Source organism: Bombus vosnesenskii, unplaced genomic scaffold (assembly GCF_011952255.1).
Source record: "Bombus vosnesenskii isolate JDL3184/JDL3185 unplaced genomic scaffold, Bvos_JDL3184-5_v1.1 scf7180000013304, whole genome shotgun sequence".
Lineage (NCBI taxonomy): Eukaryota > Metazoa > Arthropoda > Insecta > Hymenoptera > Apidae > Bombus > Bombus vosnesenskii.
The window spans coordinates 2,929,209-2,946,155 of NW_022882953.1; positions in this window are offsets into that span (position 1 = coordinate 2,929,209).

Below are 16,947 nucleotides of genomic sequence, written 5' to 3' on the forward strand. Positions count from 1 at the left end.
ATGAAATTCTACCATTTTGATTCTAGAAGTAATTGAAATTCAATAATGCGTAGAAATACATAGTATTTATAGAGAAATGAATAAAACCATAATTTCAAAAACATTTTTACGATATTTCTTCTTGAAATTTTCATGAAATTGATACGGAAACTGAAACATACGGTGAAAGCGAAGAGCGCTATGTATTTTAAACGTATGTTAAAAAAATTGTTTTTAGAAGCGCGGTATGTTTTAGCACAAACACACGTAATGAACTGAACAAACAAAGCACGAACAGTTTTTTATTTTTGTGTTCACAAGAACACGCATCCTGGAAACGGGAAGTGTTTTCAAGTGTTCACACTTTCGTATACCAGGAATAGGCGACCTGTCAGACCCGTATCGTTTACACATAAACTCCACTTCACAGAGTGAAACCATGGCAGGGATCTAAACATTCCGAGATTTAAACACCTACACCACCCACGCGACAAGCGTGTGTAACCGACAACAAATGTTTCGAATTATCTCGTAACGTATCTTCCCCACCATCGCACACAGAAAAAAAAACGATATCCCACGGATTTCGTAGAAAGAGAACAATCTTAAAGCTTTCCCTATCTCATATATTCCGCAGTTTTTAATAACCAGAAAATCAAACAAGAATCTGTTAACACTCCGTCGAATGGAAAGGCAGAAGAAAAAAAGGAGAAAGATAAAATAGAGGAAAATAAACTGAAACTCCAATTACTCCATCAACGCGAGAAGATTAAGCGTTACCGATCCATCAGCGAGCTGGTACGTCGTGTAACTTCAAGCCCCGTTTTCTTCCCCTATTTTCGACTATCCAGGATTTCGCAGCAGCCGAGCACACCGCGATACGCTTATAAAGCATATTCGGAGCGACGCGGGGCGCGCGCGCGGGCTCGAGCTTAATACAAATCTAACCGAGCGTAGCGTCGGCTGAGCCAACATAATCAAACTTCTTAGGTTGGCAACTGTCGCGATTTATCTTCTTTTCCAGCAGTTCCTCTCTGCTCTTGGCTCTCCAGTTTCCGCCGTGTTTCCCCTCCCCATCGTCATCCCTGTTCCATCGTCTCGCGCTCCGTTGATCCAACTCTCTCTCTCTCTCTCTCTCTCTCTCTCTCTCTTTTCCTCTCCCGCTTCCCTTATTCACCGGGAATAAAAAACAGCGGCTAAGCAGAACGGTGCCCGAGGTGGAACGGTCGGATAATAAATCGCTCGACGATGTGGAGGCAGGCGATGCCGACAGATGGAGGGGGCGGAAGAGAGATAGGTAGAAAACAGAAGAAAAGAACGTTAAAGCGTGACAAAGAGAAAGGACCTGGCTAGTCTGGGGCGAGGTTGAAAAAGAGAAGAAGGGAAAACGATAAAGGGAGAGAGATAAAGAAAGGAGAACGTACCTATGTATACGGGTGCCACCGAGGGAAGCAGACAGTGAAAAAAGGATGCCCGAGCAAGGTGAAAGAGAACAGTCGGTCGAGGAGCAACAAAGAGCAGCGACACAGGAGTAAGTCAGAACGGGAAAAAAGGATGGAAAAAAGGAAGAAAAATCATGCACGAGAGAAGGTAGGATGGAGTGCAGGGGAAAAAAAAGATGTAAGGTCCGAAGTACCTGTATCCTGTTTGTTACAAGACTCCCAGAGGCACGAAGCGAAGGGGACTCCCCTGGCGAAGGAAAGAGCAACGGAGGTAGGTTTAGGCAGCTTTCACACTAAAGCCCGAATTTACGACAAAGGAGGCCCATTAACCCCGTGGCATCTCGCCTCGAAATTGACTTTGCTCCCTACCTGAGGTCCGCGACGACGCGTGTTCCCATCCCCTCCGCCGGAGAGAGATAAACGTACGTACGATGGAAAAGGATGAGAGACAACGGCGAAGACGGGACTAGGAGGGTGAGGGAAGAAAAGGGTCCCGGAGAGTCGCCGACAAGCACGATGTAGCGTAAAACGAGACGATTAGCGACGTCCAACGAAAGCGACTGGAATCTTCGATTTCGAAAAAGAGAAGAAAAGGGACGTTGGACGCGTGTGCAAAACGCGTGCAACCGCGCGCTTCTTCTTCGAACGTGTCAACCTATCGTCGCGTAATTTATTCGCGGGAGAGGTTTATCGTGACCGTGGCCGAACAAGCCGCGCATAATACGTATCTCGATCTTTGGTGTACATATCGAGGCGAGGTGTATTACTACGCGCCGATCTTTGGTGTACATATTGTGGCCAGGTGTATTACTACGCGCACGCGTGGGCTACACGCAGCGATGTACGACGAACGAGGAGTGTTTCTAATTGCCCCCGTGCGGCTGCTCGCCAGGACATAGGTATAGAGTCGTTTCGATTACACTAACAGCTCTTTAACCCACGACGGGCTCCAACCGTCGTACAAATTCTGTACTCGTCGGCTTATCGTATTTCATTATTGGCGTTTCTATATTATCGTGGTTATCTGGCGAACGCGCGTCTACGAGTCACGCCGCGCGTAAATACACGGCTCGATAAACGGATCGACACGCTTGCCGCGCCACTATCTGTTCGCGCTGTCCTTACTGCTCCTTACACATGCAGATATGGTGCGCGACCGCTCGTTCGGAAACGCGAAAAAGGAACCGGGGAGCCGGTCGTTCGGTGCATTCCCTTTCGCCAATCGCATGAAATCCCGCGCCCCAAGGAACGTCTTCTATCTGTGCGGCGGTACACGATGTGTAACGACGATAAACGCGACATCAGGATAACAAAACGAATTCGACGATCGACTGGCGAGCGAAGAGATAGCCGGGGATCTCGTGCACCGGAAATGGCGGACGACTTCAGATCACCCTGCCGTGATGAAGACGACTGAAACTCGCACCTCGCGACACGAGTTCCCATTTTTCTCCCTTTCTACTTTTTGTTTCTTTATGCTCGACATGGTTTTTCTTGCTTCGGATGAGTTTTCTGTGTGTACTTTTTTTTGCAGTTATTAAGATATGTTGTTAAGATTACACTGATGATATCTAATTATGCGATGCCGCTATTCTACCAGTTGTTTAATTTGTGAATCGCATCCCTCGTTAGTCGGAAACTTCTTTTATACTCTAGATGAAAGATCGATACGAACGAATTAGTTGCATCTAAGGCTCTCAAATCTGTACCTGACAATGTTTTCTCAATAAATATCTAATTTATTAACAATAACGGGACACTGATGTAATAAATAAGTAACACTGGTGATTGCCAGTATAACGAGATAATTTGTCTTTGCTTGTCGATAAATTAACGATCAAGCGAGAAAATTCAGTATCTGGTACTTCGATTCTTAAAATGAAATCCATTTAACGTTGACTACTTGTAACAATCATTATGAAAAAGAACACACGAATGTTCCATGATTTCATACCTTTTTGCAATTCTTTTATACATATAATGGCGGTTGCCCAATACACGTATAACGAATAGAAACAGCTTTATCACGTTCGTTTCGATGCATAAAATTAAAGTTCATGCAGCATCGATTTCTCCACATAATATAAAAGATCTATATCGTTTGGTTCATGGACGTACGAATCAGAAGAAGGGTTAACGAGTTATTCTTGTTTTTACATTCCTGCCAGGATATCTTAAGATATTACATTTTTATTCGCTGACCGCATGAAAAAAGAACGGTGCTTGAAATTTGTTCTACCGTCGAGCCAGAGCGGGAAAGCAACAGTCTTAATTTAGGTGGTTTAAGTAAATTGGCGGATCCCGATATTGCGCTACGCCTCCGAGGGAAATGTCAATTATCGTCCAATTGAAAACGAACGAAACACGATATCGTGCTATTGCCATTTTCCCCGAGCCCTATACTTTCCCGGATAAATTACGAGGTTTTGGCCAGATTGGCCTTGCGGTTGGATTTCATCGTGAAATAAAAAGGGTCGCCCAGATCGTTTCTACGTGATTCCCTCCTCCATGCGGCCCCAACCCCTTTCCTTCCCTCTAGTGGTGCACTCTGTATTTTCCTTTATTCGTTTCGTCGGAGGTTTCGTCGCGTCGATGTATCGATTCGTGTTTTCAAGCGAGTCAGCCATTCTGCGGGGACACGCGAACGCATTATTTTCAATCTTTTCCCTACTTCTTTCTCGTATTAATCATCGCCCGTTCGATTTCTACGGACGCCAGGCAAATCGATGTCTTCCTCTCCCGGTGAACAAAATTGAAGGTAGAAAGGAGAGCGAATAGTTGATAAAAACGAGGAGTAAGAGGAGACGTCGAGACCGATGAAAAGAAAGGGAACAGTGTGTGTCTGATTTTTCCGCAAGAATACCAAGTCAGCCAACAGAGGCATCGCAGATAAAAAAGTCCCGACAAGAGCGTACATTGAAAACGGGCGCGCACCACGGCCCTTGAAATTGGCGATTTATATGATTCGCGAGAAAAACAAAGGAGGCACTTTTTCGCGATACGAACAGAGGCTCGCCGGAATGGGAAGAGGGACAGGCAGCTATTCCGGAGCTATAATCGGAACGAACCAGTGGGATTACGGATAAAAGACGCCACTGTCAGCAATAAAGAAGCAGCTGTATAATCCCGTGCGGACCGAAGGTATAATGTACTTACAATTAGGTATCCCGTCCCGTTATATTTGTTCGGAGTCTCTTCATCGCCCCGCCACGACCCATCCTCCCCGTCGCTGAACAAATTTCTTTTCCCCTTCTTTCTGGCCAGGGCTCGCCCAGCACTGTATATATCCCTCCGCCTTTTATGCCTTTTATGCCTTAATCAGCAGCGGAGCCGGGGTTGAAGGGTCCTCCCCGACGCAATGGCCTGCCCACGAGGAACTTCCATCGTTCCCTTATATACATACGACAAAGGAAGAGGACGCGAGCGGAAAGTAGAAGAGAGTCAGAAAAGAAGGAGTCTCGAAGGAAGAGGAGCATTGGCGGTGGAACTCTCTTCTCGGGTAAAGATAGGGGAAGGGTATCGTCGGTAAGAACTTTCTTGCCTCTCGTTAGGAAGCATCCACTGACAGTGGAGACGGCCTAGGAGATGGCGGAAAGACGAGCACCATGAACGAAAAAAGACAGCCAGATAGAGAAGAGAGGGAGAAAAAATTCCTCGTCCTCTTCTCCTTCTTCTTTGCCACTCTTCCTGGCTCTCACCGCCGGTGCAGAGAGAGTCTACGTGGCAAGGGGGTTCGAATGAGGCGCGTCTGGGAAATCTGTTATTTTCTTCCCTCTTTACCACCGCCAACCCCTCTGACTCTCCAAACACGCTGCTTCTCTTCCATCTATATGAGGGTGCCATCCCGAGCCACAGGGGGTGAACGAACGAGGGGCGAAAGCCCTTTCGATTTAGGAACTCATTGAGAAGTCTGCCGCTGCTGCTGCTGCCGCTGTTGCCACCCCGAAACGTCAACGTAACTTCCCCTCTGCGCCCCACGTTTCCCATTTAACCGGCTTGTTCCGCGCGTCCTTTTATAAGCGCTCATAGGCACTCCTGTTCTCTCCCTCTCCCTCTGTCTCTCTCTTTTTCTCTCTTCTGTCCCCGACACCGTTTTCCTTCTCTGGTAATAACGACGATCACGAGGACTTCGCGCTGACGCATTGGTCCACCGGCGGACGCCACCGGTTTAAACCGTTTTTTGACGCTTCGTTAACGCGATTCCGTCGGGGAAAAGGCGCACCGACCGGAAGCAACATCATTCAATGTGACGACTTCGTTCACCCCAGTATCAGGATGGACAAACGTTCGAATAAGTGGGGGCGATCGATGACAGCATGACTAAAAACCATGCTCGTCCGATCAGGCGCTTGTTGCACGTGCAGCCGCCCAATTGAAACGTGATGTGTACGGGCTAAAGTGGAAATCGTGGCGCGCGGGATTCGATGCAGGAAATGCATTATTAAACGTGATTTATACCGGAGAAGTATCTGTATTATCTTTGAGAAATTTGGATAATTTAGTCGAAAACAGTGATCACGGTTGTTTAGTCGTAATTATCGATACTATACATCATTCGCAATGCATACTTATCACTTGCGAATCTTTCATCATAAATAACGATCAAATAATCTTCTCCGCATTCGTGGGACACTAACAGGATTCACAAAACATCAGACATCCCGAAACAAGACCTCCACGATTCTACAGACATTTTTCCACGCCATACGGTAGGAACGATTATAAAACAATCATACGACCAAGTAAAAGAAGAAAATGCCGGTTAATCGAAATTTTTTGAAGATCCTGTACTTTCCATCAAGTACGACTGTTCCCGACGCCTGTTGACAGGGCCGCGGTAGAAAAGCAATTGGTCGACCGATCTATTTAACATCGTGGCCAATTATCCTTCCAGCCAAGCGGATCAGGTCGATCTCTCGAGATCGCTGTGTAAATACGATGCCGAACGAGGCCGCATAAAAAGCGGACCACGAGCGATGCGCATCTGGCCCCTACGATATACCAACACATCAGCATCGCCTCTATCTGAAAGGATGGATTACGATCGCGTGATTGCTGGTGCGCCGAGTGGCGCCCATATAATTACCCCCTTTTCTATGCTCCATCGGGCTGGCCCCTGGTACCCAATGCCAGGCCCTATTCAGCCAGGGTGTTCCAATAAAGAAAACAATGGGGGCTTTCCTTGTGGGACACGGGCAGGGAGAGGGATCGGTTCATATTCTTCTCGGTGCCGATTCACCGTGTCTACAATGCGCTCACCGCAGGTCACGCTCCGTTCGGTTCCTCTCTACTCTCTGTGCACGCTCGACGGCATAATAAATCATTTCGCGGAACCGCTCAACCGGAAACGAATTTTGTACGCTCCGTTCGTGCCTGTCATCGACGGCAACGATCGCTGGAGACGTCGATCGTCGATGACCACGTTCGATCGCGTGACTCGCGCCGTGGTTAAAATCAAATTTAGCCAAAGTCCCGACGATTTACGCAATTTGTAAATATATAAATTTGCGAAGAGATCGAACGACTTTTTTTTCTGATGGACCGATCTGTTTGTGCCAGTATTGTAAATTGTACTAATGTTGAGACTTTTAATTTGAATATTTCAAGATTTCCGTAAGTTATTCGTCTAAATTTATTATAAAAGTGAAACATTATTTGAGTCGTGAAGAACTCGGATCGACTAACTATATGAATTGAAAAGCAAGAAAAAGTTATGACGTCGTAAATATTATCTTCTACGTTTACTTTAGCATGTGCTACTGTTTGTACCATCTTCATGCGATCAATAAACTTATGTAAGTAAGACATTTGTTTTTCGAGAATTGGACATTAATCGTGTACTTATGTAATGAAGTCGAGTGGTTGACAGAAAAAAAGAGTCGATCAGTTTGGCTTTTAAATTATCATTTTTAAATGTAGATTCAAGATTGCAAATTAACGTATGTCATGTATGTAGTTGGTAATTAAAATAGTTTACGCAATTTGATATTTTATCACTCAGAAATTACTCATAAAAAAACTGAAATGTCATAATTTAATTTCCTACAAATGGCAGCTAAAGCGTCAGCAGTAACATATTTTTTATTGTTTTGCAAAAAATAACTTATACCAAGTGTTGCTATTCGAAATAGTCTTTTATAAACACGTACTCGTATATTAATGTGTATGTATTTCTCGACATTCCTTCATTTTCGGATGACTGTGTAAAATTTAATTTTTAAAACTGATTCGTGCCAAATGTTGACTTAGGACCGACTGAGTGTTTAAGCAGCAATTAACGCCGAACGATACTTTGTTCGACGATTCGTAAAATACTACAATATTCGATTCGAGTGCATTATCACGACGTCAATATCTATTGGAAAGTTAATAATAATCGTGATTCCAAGATCGGTAGTCGAATGACGTCTGAAATGCAGGTATCTCATAATACAATGCTAATTACGAAATATGGGTCCCTGTATACTGAAACGTTTATGCAATCTGCAAGTTTACTTCGCGCGGGAAAACAGTCGCGTTACGTGACCAAGGAGGTTAGGTTATTCTCAAAACTTTTAACGAATCAGTGATATTCGCTTATATTGACAAGAAAAATAAATATCCGTAGAAAAATTGTCATTTCAAACGATTATTTTAAATAAATATCATGAAATTTGTATTTTTCTTGTTGAAATACCGCAGTACTATGAAGAAAAATGTGTTCTTTGAAGTTTTATCAAATGTATAAACAGACTCAACAATCGATCTTTGATCATCGAAAACATTTATATCCCTTTCGATAGAAAAACGAGTATCGCATACTCCATGTTCTATCGAATATTATTTATGCTGTAACCAAATGACATACCTTCATTACGTAAAGAAAAGCATCTCGGAACTTCTTAGAAAATCCTGCCAAAATCAGCCAGTATCCGTTTAACGGTATCGAACAACAATAGCAGGTAACCGAAGAACTCGGAAACCGTATTCTCGACAACACGAGTAGTTGAGAGAATTTCGTGATTCTTTCATCGAGTACCGATGGAACTTTCCGGAAAGATCGAGTTTCCGCAGCGACCTCCTTAGTGGCACGAGCGGGTTGGTAGCGCATACACGAACTCTCAGATGCGTCGTCGTCGAATTCGGTCAGGAAATGCCGGGCGAACTTGGACGATTTCGCGGAGTCGACGAGACCGTGTGTGGATTACGTGACGCCTTCGGAATGAAAATCTCGCCCAGTTCTCTCTCGGTTCCCCATCGGGTTCGAGTTCAGTAGACTCGTTTCAAAATATAGGACGAACTCTATACGCGACATCGGAACTAGCGGCGTCGCTCGTAGCGCCCTCATGCTCGAGATGCTGGCTCGCAGCTGACGCGTTCGAAAAGCTGAGATATTCGAAAGTCATTTACCCCTTTGTCGCGGCAACTTTCCTCCCGATAAATCTTCCTTGCGAAGAAGAAGAGGGTACGAAAGTTTACTTGTATGTATGTGCATGTGTGTGTGTGCGTGTGTATGTGTATGTAAGCATGAAGTGTTTGACTGCATGTGTGAATTCACGCGTACGTGGCCAACCGAGCGAAGAAGGATCTCGCGAAGCATCTTTTATCCAGCGTGGAAAAGATATGGTGAGTAAGAAGGGGGAATAAAATATTCGAGACGAAGCCATGGCAGTCAAAAGTAGCAAGGAGAAGCTAAACCGAAGGACCCCTCGTGACGAAAGCGGGGCGCGTTCGATCGTAAAAACTCCTCGACGACACTTTGATTTCCCTTTTGTCGTGTCCGCGCCGTTGGAGGCCTTTGGAAAGGTTTTAGAGGCCGCGGTTCTATCCACTGAAAGGCAATTGCCTATTGGATAGCGTACTGCGACGCAGTCAAAGGCGGCCAGATGAATTTTTGACGGGAAAATAGTGGATACGAATTCACGGAGTCGACGTATACACAGAGGGGGTCGGGTACGGAACACGACGCTTTCTAATAATACGCGCGCCCCCGTGTCTCGCTTCGACGTGTGCCGCGCACCAAGATACCGGGAAAAGAGGAAAAAAAACGGAATACCCTTGTCGTCGAGGGAGAAAAAAGAAGAAAGTGGTGGAGGTAGAATCGTGTGGGCAAATATGTTCTATACTCTATACTTTATACCGTGGTAGATACACACATGCATATATATATACGTATATATACATCCGACATACGTATTTACCTTGACGCAAGACGTCTGGCAGTGAAGAAAACGAGAACAAGGGTCGCCTTTAATGACCGATGCCGATCGATGCTTTAGTTTTACAAATATAACGCGGTTTCGTTATGAGTAGGGATAGATTGAACAGACGACGGTGGCGGTGGCGGTGGCGGTGGCGGCGTCGTCGTCCATGGTAAAACCGACCAAGCGATTAAAACAGCGATGGATACCGGCGGTCCGAGAGCGTCCCGAGGGTTAATTAAAACCTCTCTAATTATTTATAAACAGTCATTTCTTTTTCCCGCGCGATAATAAACGTGTAATGCTCACAGCGACACTGGATTGGTCGACTGGCAGGGACACTTGCCCGTGATTGGTTGAGCCACCGACAGCCGTTCGAGTCCGCGCGGACTCGATAGCTCCGTTTTCGTCGCACTCATCGCGCCGAATGGTCCTTGACTCCCTCTCCGTGTCATTCCTTTATACCGTCCTTCTCGCTCACGCTGATTTTCGCGTTCTCTCGCTTGCTCGTTCGCGCGTCGCCACTCTCGACGGGTTTCTCTCTCGGTCGCACTCAGGAGCTCGGTCTACCAGCGCGTAATCTGTAAATCCTCGACCGTGGAGAGAACGTAGAAGTCCGGTAAGTTGCTCGAACGGAATCCTCGTCCTCTTACTTCTCCCCTTCCCCTCCCGCTGAGTTCCTCCTTCTACGGGCTCTTCAGTTCTCCTTATACCCTTCGTGCTTATCCTTCGTCTCCATCGTCGCTCCCCTCTTCATCTTTCGTGTCTCTTTCCGTCACTCTCCATTTTGTCTTCTCTTACCATCTCCTTTTCCCCAAGTTGCTCTCCTATATACGCGTATCTCTCTATCCGTGCTCTCTCGGCGCACTCGTTCCGTCTCCTTCGTTTTTCCTTGCCCAGGTTCTCTACCACTGGTTTCCATTCCAAGTCGGTGCCCACTCGAAGAAGGAAGCGAGGGGATTTCTTTCAGCGCCGATAAAAGCCTCGCCTCGCTGCCCAATATTGATTCGCGCTCTAATCTGCGGAGAGATCCTTCGCCATCCCCTCCATCCGTTTCTCTCACGCCCTCTTACTCTTTCGCCCGTTCTTCCTCTCTTTTACTCTCCTTACACGCCGCTACTACCACCCTTCACGTCGTTCCTTTTGCCCACCTCAGCCGCCGACGTCTCTTACGACGTCGACAAAATAAACCGCCGATAGCCCCGTGGTATAAGTAATAACTCCGGTCAAAGCAAAGGGAAGACGATATCGGGAAGACGGCATCTGGCAAAAGGACGTGTGCAAAGCCACTTCCGGAGAAATACAACGCCGTAATTCCGCGCTTATGGATACAGCTCGATAGCGGCCGAAGCGCCATCCAATATAAACGACGAATCCGCCGATTACCCGGTCGGTATTTCAATTAGTGAACCGTCGCGTCACCCTTGTATTTTGTTCGAACGACCAACCAACGTCTTTTAACCGTAAATTAAGAAGGAAAAGGAAAAAAAGAGGTACGCTGTCGCGTATGATAGAAACGAATTCTTCTTTCGACGTGAATACCATTCTGACTGTTTATCTGGGTTTTTCTGCCGATGATGCTCGCTGGCCGTATTTCTTTCTGTAGTTATTTTTTCTTTTCGTACTACTGTACACAAGACCGCGTGTCATTTCAGCGCGACTCGAATAACTTCCTTTGAAGCGCTGGCATCAACGAAAAGTAACTGACGCTGGGGAAGCGGACTAATGTTTATATTATCGTAACTCGTTCCATTGCTCGATGTTTATCGAAACCACGCTACTTTCCTGGCCCCGTAAAGGTTACACACCGAAGCGATTCCGCGCGTTTTCCACTGGACTTAGCACAATGCTGCGCAAACAGGCGCTCGCGCCTGCTTTTAGAGCCCAGCGGTCGCGATACAGAGAAAGCGGCAACCGAGCGAGCCAACGAAACAAATTGCGCGGTCCGATTGAATAATCCACGAGGATCGTGTTCTTCTGTGGCAGGTTAGTTCTTCGTAACTCAGCCGGTAATACAAGTTTAAGGAAACGCCTCGGCCAGGACTTCTCAAAGAAGTCTGCGGAAAGCGCAAAGGAGAAATTGGATGGCGTTGGATGAAAATAGTAGGAAGGAAGGAAGGAAGGAAGGAAGGAAGGAAGGAAGGAAAGAAAGAAAGAACGAGGAGAAAATGGAAAAGGATCGTGCTCACGAGCAATGAAAAATAATGGGGCGGCACCACCCCCGTCGTTTCCTCTTATACTTCATGAAGTAGAAAAAGGAGAAGCTCGCGCTGCCGCCCTTTAATCTTCGCTTTAAGCCACCAACCGTTTCGCGAGTTTAGCGCGAAATGAAAAATTCATTTCCATCCAGGCGACACGACTTTCTCCCGCTCGTCTCTCTTTCTCTTTCTTTTTCCCCTCGCCCTCTTTCGCTTACTGTTCAGCATTCCACCGTTTTTCCGACCGTTTCTTAACGTCCCGCCGCCCGTGGAATTCATTACGAGAATGTCTGCACGCCGCACATCCGATTACAGAAATGACGCATGCAAGAGAATGCTCTTGTAACAAGGTTTATAGAGGAACGCGGCGGACGAGCGGTTTGTCTTTATCAGGCCTCCGGGTATCTTAATCGATCCTACCGTAATCTGTTATGGCGAATCGTCCTATTTTTTTATGTCAATTCCATTCGACGCATGTGGATAGTGTTATTACGCTCGTTAGATTAGAGGGATCTCGCTCGTAGGAGTCAGTCGTGGGAGAATTCACGTTTACTCAGTTTGATTCGACCGAGGATTAAATGGAGTGAAAATTAACCGAAACTAATGGAACTGGATTTAAATGTTTTCCTACCAAAGAACTATATGTATATTGTTTCGGTATCTTTGCAATGGAAATTTAGATTGAGTATATATATAAAAATTAGAAATAGTAACGGGCAAATGTTGGTTGCTTGTGTTTACATCACTGCAGCAACAAAAAATGTGCTAAAATAATAATACGAAGCACAAACAGGAAGCGTAACTAAACAAAACGTATAATATATTGGTATGTATTTCGGATTTCGGTTCATGTTTTCCAGATATGTATTTGTAAATATCCATTTTTCTCCAACAAGACCTTATTTGCCAAAATATCATTAGTATTTGAACATCTGAAATTTGAACTATTTTTGAACCACTTCGATATATTTCACGATATATGCATGATACCAAGTCATCGCTTAAATTGTTACAAAATCAACAATTCTTAACTAGAACTGAAAACAAACGCGATGAGTAACACGCCGCGTCGTCGATTAGCATAACTCCAGAAAAAAGCACATTCATCCCACAAAACGATTAGAAGAAAGAATCACAAATGCATAATAACACCGATCTTTCCTCTTTACCCGTCGCTTTATTCCTTCACAAAAAGGCTGAAGAACGGAGAACGAAACGGAACAAACACCGGTTGATTGCATCGTTTTTCCACGATCCGGGACAGCTTTCAAGACGCTCATTCCGGCACGGGGCGTTAATTCGTATCTCGTTCCGCATCTTTCCGCGCGGACACGCGGTGTTTACGCGTGCGGGCGCGCGAGACCTATTAATTTCGCATCTTGTCTTTTTTCCCCAGGCTGTGACTTTTCCGCTCGAGTTTGCCGTAGCCGTAAGTGGCCGTATTAATTATTTCCTCGTTCCTGCCCCCTTGATCCGCTCTCATCATGCTCTCATATTCATCCCCTATCAGCGGGTTCGCGTCACCCTCCGGCGATTACAGCGTTGCCTTCGTGCTGCAATTTATCAGGTGGTGCTGGATTACTATATTTTCCTGCGCGATGAGTGCCACCGCGCCGTATCCTGGCGCAACTCTCGCTGCACACATTGCGATTTGCATGCGAACTGGCGCCGTTATGCGCCAGATAACGAGCTTGCTGCAGTGAGCTGCGAGCATACGCAAGCATTAATACTCGGCCGCGATACCGTGCGTGTAAACCGATTCGTGTCGACTTTTGCACGGAGAGGAAAGTTTAACACGTAGGTGGTCTCGTCTGTGTACACAAACACTATACGCGTACTCTCTCTTTCTCTCTCTCTCTCTCTCTCTTCGTCGCGTTCTACCTTCTTGGACTTTACCCTTCTTCGTTACGCGTTACGTTCTCTAGTGGTTGGCTTGATCTCTTGCGTGCACGTTTATGGCACGTCGGTGTAACATCGTTAAATCGATCGAACCGTCCACTCTTATCGCTCGATCTCGTTAATAACCTTCTTTCTCTTCCCTTAATTACCGCCGCGGCACGAGAAAGGAGTAACGCGAGCGCACGCGAGCGAAAACGAACCATGGAATCTCAGCCGGCCCGTGCTCCAACGCGTTTCTCACGATCATGGCGAATCAGACCGGACTAGATTGTCCGAACGATGCTACTGACGATTATCGGCAAACTTTCGATCGTATCGTTCCGACTCGATTCATCGATAATGCGGCCCAAAGAAAAGAGATAAGAGAGAGGACCGGTGAAATCAGACGTAATGAGCTTTCAACATCGCGGTTATGCCTCTTCCCACAGTTACGTACGAAGCGTGTGTATTGTGTTTCCGAATTGATGTTCTGTTCTCGACTCATTGATGGATAGACTGTGTTTCAAGATATATTGTATTTCCAAATGAAACGTTCTTTTATCAGATCCCACATGTTATCTAATTTTTGTAGTCGTGTGAAACTTACATACTACTAAATGATACGAAATTTACTATATCTACGTAGACGTAATTAATTAATAAGTGCTGTAATAAATACGATGGAGAGCAAATACTTTTTGTAGCTGCTGTAAGGTTAACCAGTTTTAACATTTCGTAGAATTTGCTATAAAAAATTTAATAGAAAATGAACACTTTAATTTTTAGTAAGAACAACGATCGAATAAAATCGATAAAAAATATCGATAAGTTTGGCTTAAAATATCTCGTACATAAGACACGTGTAACAAGGCACCTAAAATTTCATCTTTATCGGCGACCCTTACCACCGAACAAGAATGTACGATCAGATTGTTGGATCATGTTCTACGATCTCGATGTTCTTTTCGATGTGTTGTTACTATCTTGCGGTTTGTTCAGATGAGACGTAGGGTCTTTTATTTGTTTTGTTCGCGGACGTACGGTTTCGGGACTCTCTGGGATACGATATCCCGTATATTCAGCTCTTTCTTTGTTCCTTTGGATGCCTGCGATCTTGCAGTTGCTATTTCTTTTATAGGTGCTACGGTTCATGGTTATGTTGCGCTTTTAGATTTCTTTGAATTTTTATGTCCTTATAGTATGTTATTTAGAAAATCAGGTTTCGGATCGACGATCTTCAAACATCGTTTATGTGTCGCATTTTATTGCAGAGAACTCTACAAAAAAAAGCCATACTGTAAACGTATTCAAACATTCCACGAGTCATAGTACGTATTTGCACTAAAGATTAATCACAATTATCTGGCGACAGTTCTACTTATACTACAGTCCCAAATATGACTCATTAGGCAAATAGATCTGCTTTTATTTCGTATCGAACCTGGTTTAATAAATTCTTCCGTACAACGAGATTTCCTCTAACGTTCGTATATCTATTCATTCTATCGCTTACATTAGTCTTTCAATTCAACTTATCAAGAGCGTTCTCGTTATCAGGAAGCCAGCTCGAGTGGAAAAACGAACAGCTCGAGTACGACAAGCCAGCGAGTGCTAATGAAAGAAGCATAATACGCGTGCGAATATTCGTGCTGGTTTGGCTGGGAATCCGAGAGGCTCGATGGAAAAGAAGGATGGTGGCCGATGTTCGCGCTGATTGATGAACTCCAAACAAATAGGACGAAACGTTATGCAGAACGTAGTCCGTGTACATCGTAGATCGTTATCGATTACGAAAGATTAATAGCTCGACGAAGTGTTGCACGGGTTTTAACGAGTTCCTGATAAAAAGTTGGCAGGCCGGTCTAGCGGCTTCTGATTCCATGGCACGAAATCGATCGATCCCCAACGAAAATCTCCCTCTGTGCCTCGTGTGCGGTTAATATAAGAAACTCTAACGAGCGTGTAAGAAACGTGAAATAATTAGTACCGGTTTCAACCGAACCTCCCTTCCTTTTCCACTCTGTCGGTCAATTTCTTCCTTTCCGTTTCTCTCTCTCTCTCTCTCCCTCTCTCTCTCTCTCTCTCTCCCTCCCTCGCGCTCTCATATAGACCTCTCATCTTCCGTTCTTACTCGTGTTGCCTTATGCAGATGCGAACGGAACGTATTAACGTCAGGTACGTACAAACTTGCCCTCGCCATCGGTACCTTCGCACGTGCATATGGCTTTAATGGATGTACTACATAACCGCAGAAGCGGGGGTATCGATGCCTCGCGTGGTAACTACGTCGCTCTTCCTCTTCCACTGTCCTGCTCCCTTCGTTCTATCCTCGTCTAGTCTTGTAATCTCTGGAACACATGGAATAGATACATTATGCAAAGTAATTTTTTTGTCATCCTAGCGTGGGATGTTGCTAAATCACGTCTAAAAGCGAAATCTCTCGCCAACGGTTGAAATTCATCGATAAACCGTAATTATAATGCTCCCTTTAACAGACGATTACATCGTTATTACAATGAAGCGGACAAGCATCGGCCGGCTACCGGCGCCGAGTGATTTCAACCTCCGCCTGTTACGGATAGCCTCGTGGAAGGATAATTACCGATGAAATAAACTAGGTGTAATTCGAGTGATTCTGGTTTAAGTAGCAGGCCCGTGAGCTGGAAAATAGATCGCTCTGGGCGTGGGCTAAGCTCACCCGATCTGCTCGTAATCGATGCACGAATAATTGGAAAACGAGAGGGAGTCCTTATCGGCCGGGCTTGAGAAATTAGATTCGCTTCTCGGAAGGACTAGCAGCGTTTTCTTCTGCGTTTATAAGCGGCCATGTTAATGATAGTATGGGATTATATTGATTAAGGAAATTGTATTGTAATTCGGTATATAATTCGTTCATGGCGATCGATCGAGCTTGTAGTACAACCTATTTAACCACTAACCGTCTATGCTGTTGTGTTTCGATGCCGACGTTTCGAGTTGAAAATATCGTTGTAGCGTTTAACCTGAAGATCTTTCGAACCATCCAAGGTCCTAGCTATTACTAAGAAATGTCGTTTTGTTCCATTTTTCCTTTTTCTTTTTTCATACAATATAACCTTTCTGACAATTCCTGAAATAGGATTGTAAAGAAATCAAAAGATACGAAGCCAAGAGTCCGCACAAATCGTTAGGATTTATGTATTTAGGAAAACTAGTTGATGCGTGTAGTACGTTTTGAAGGTTTTCCTAGTTTACAATACAATACAGAAAAGGACTTAATTTATGATACTC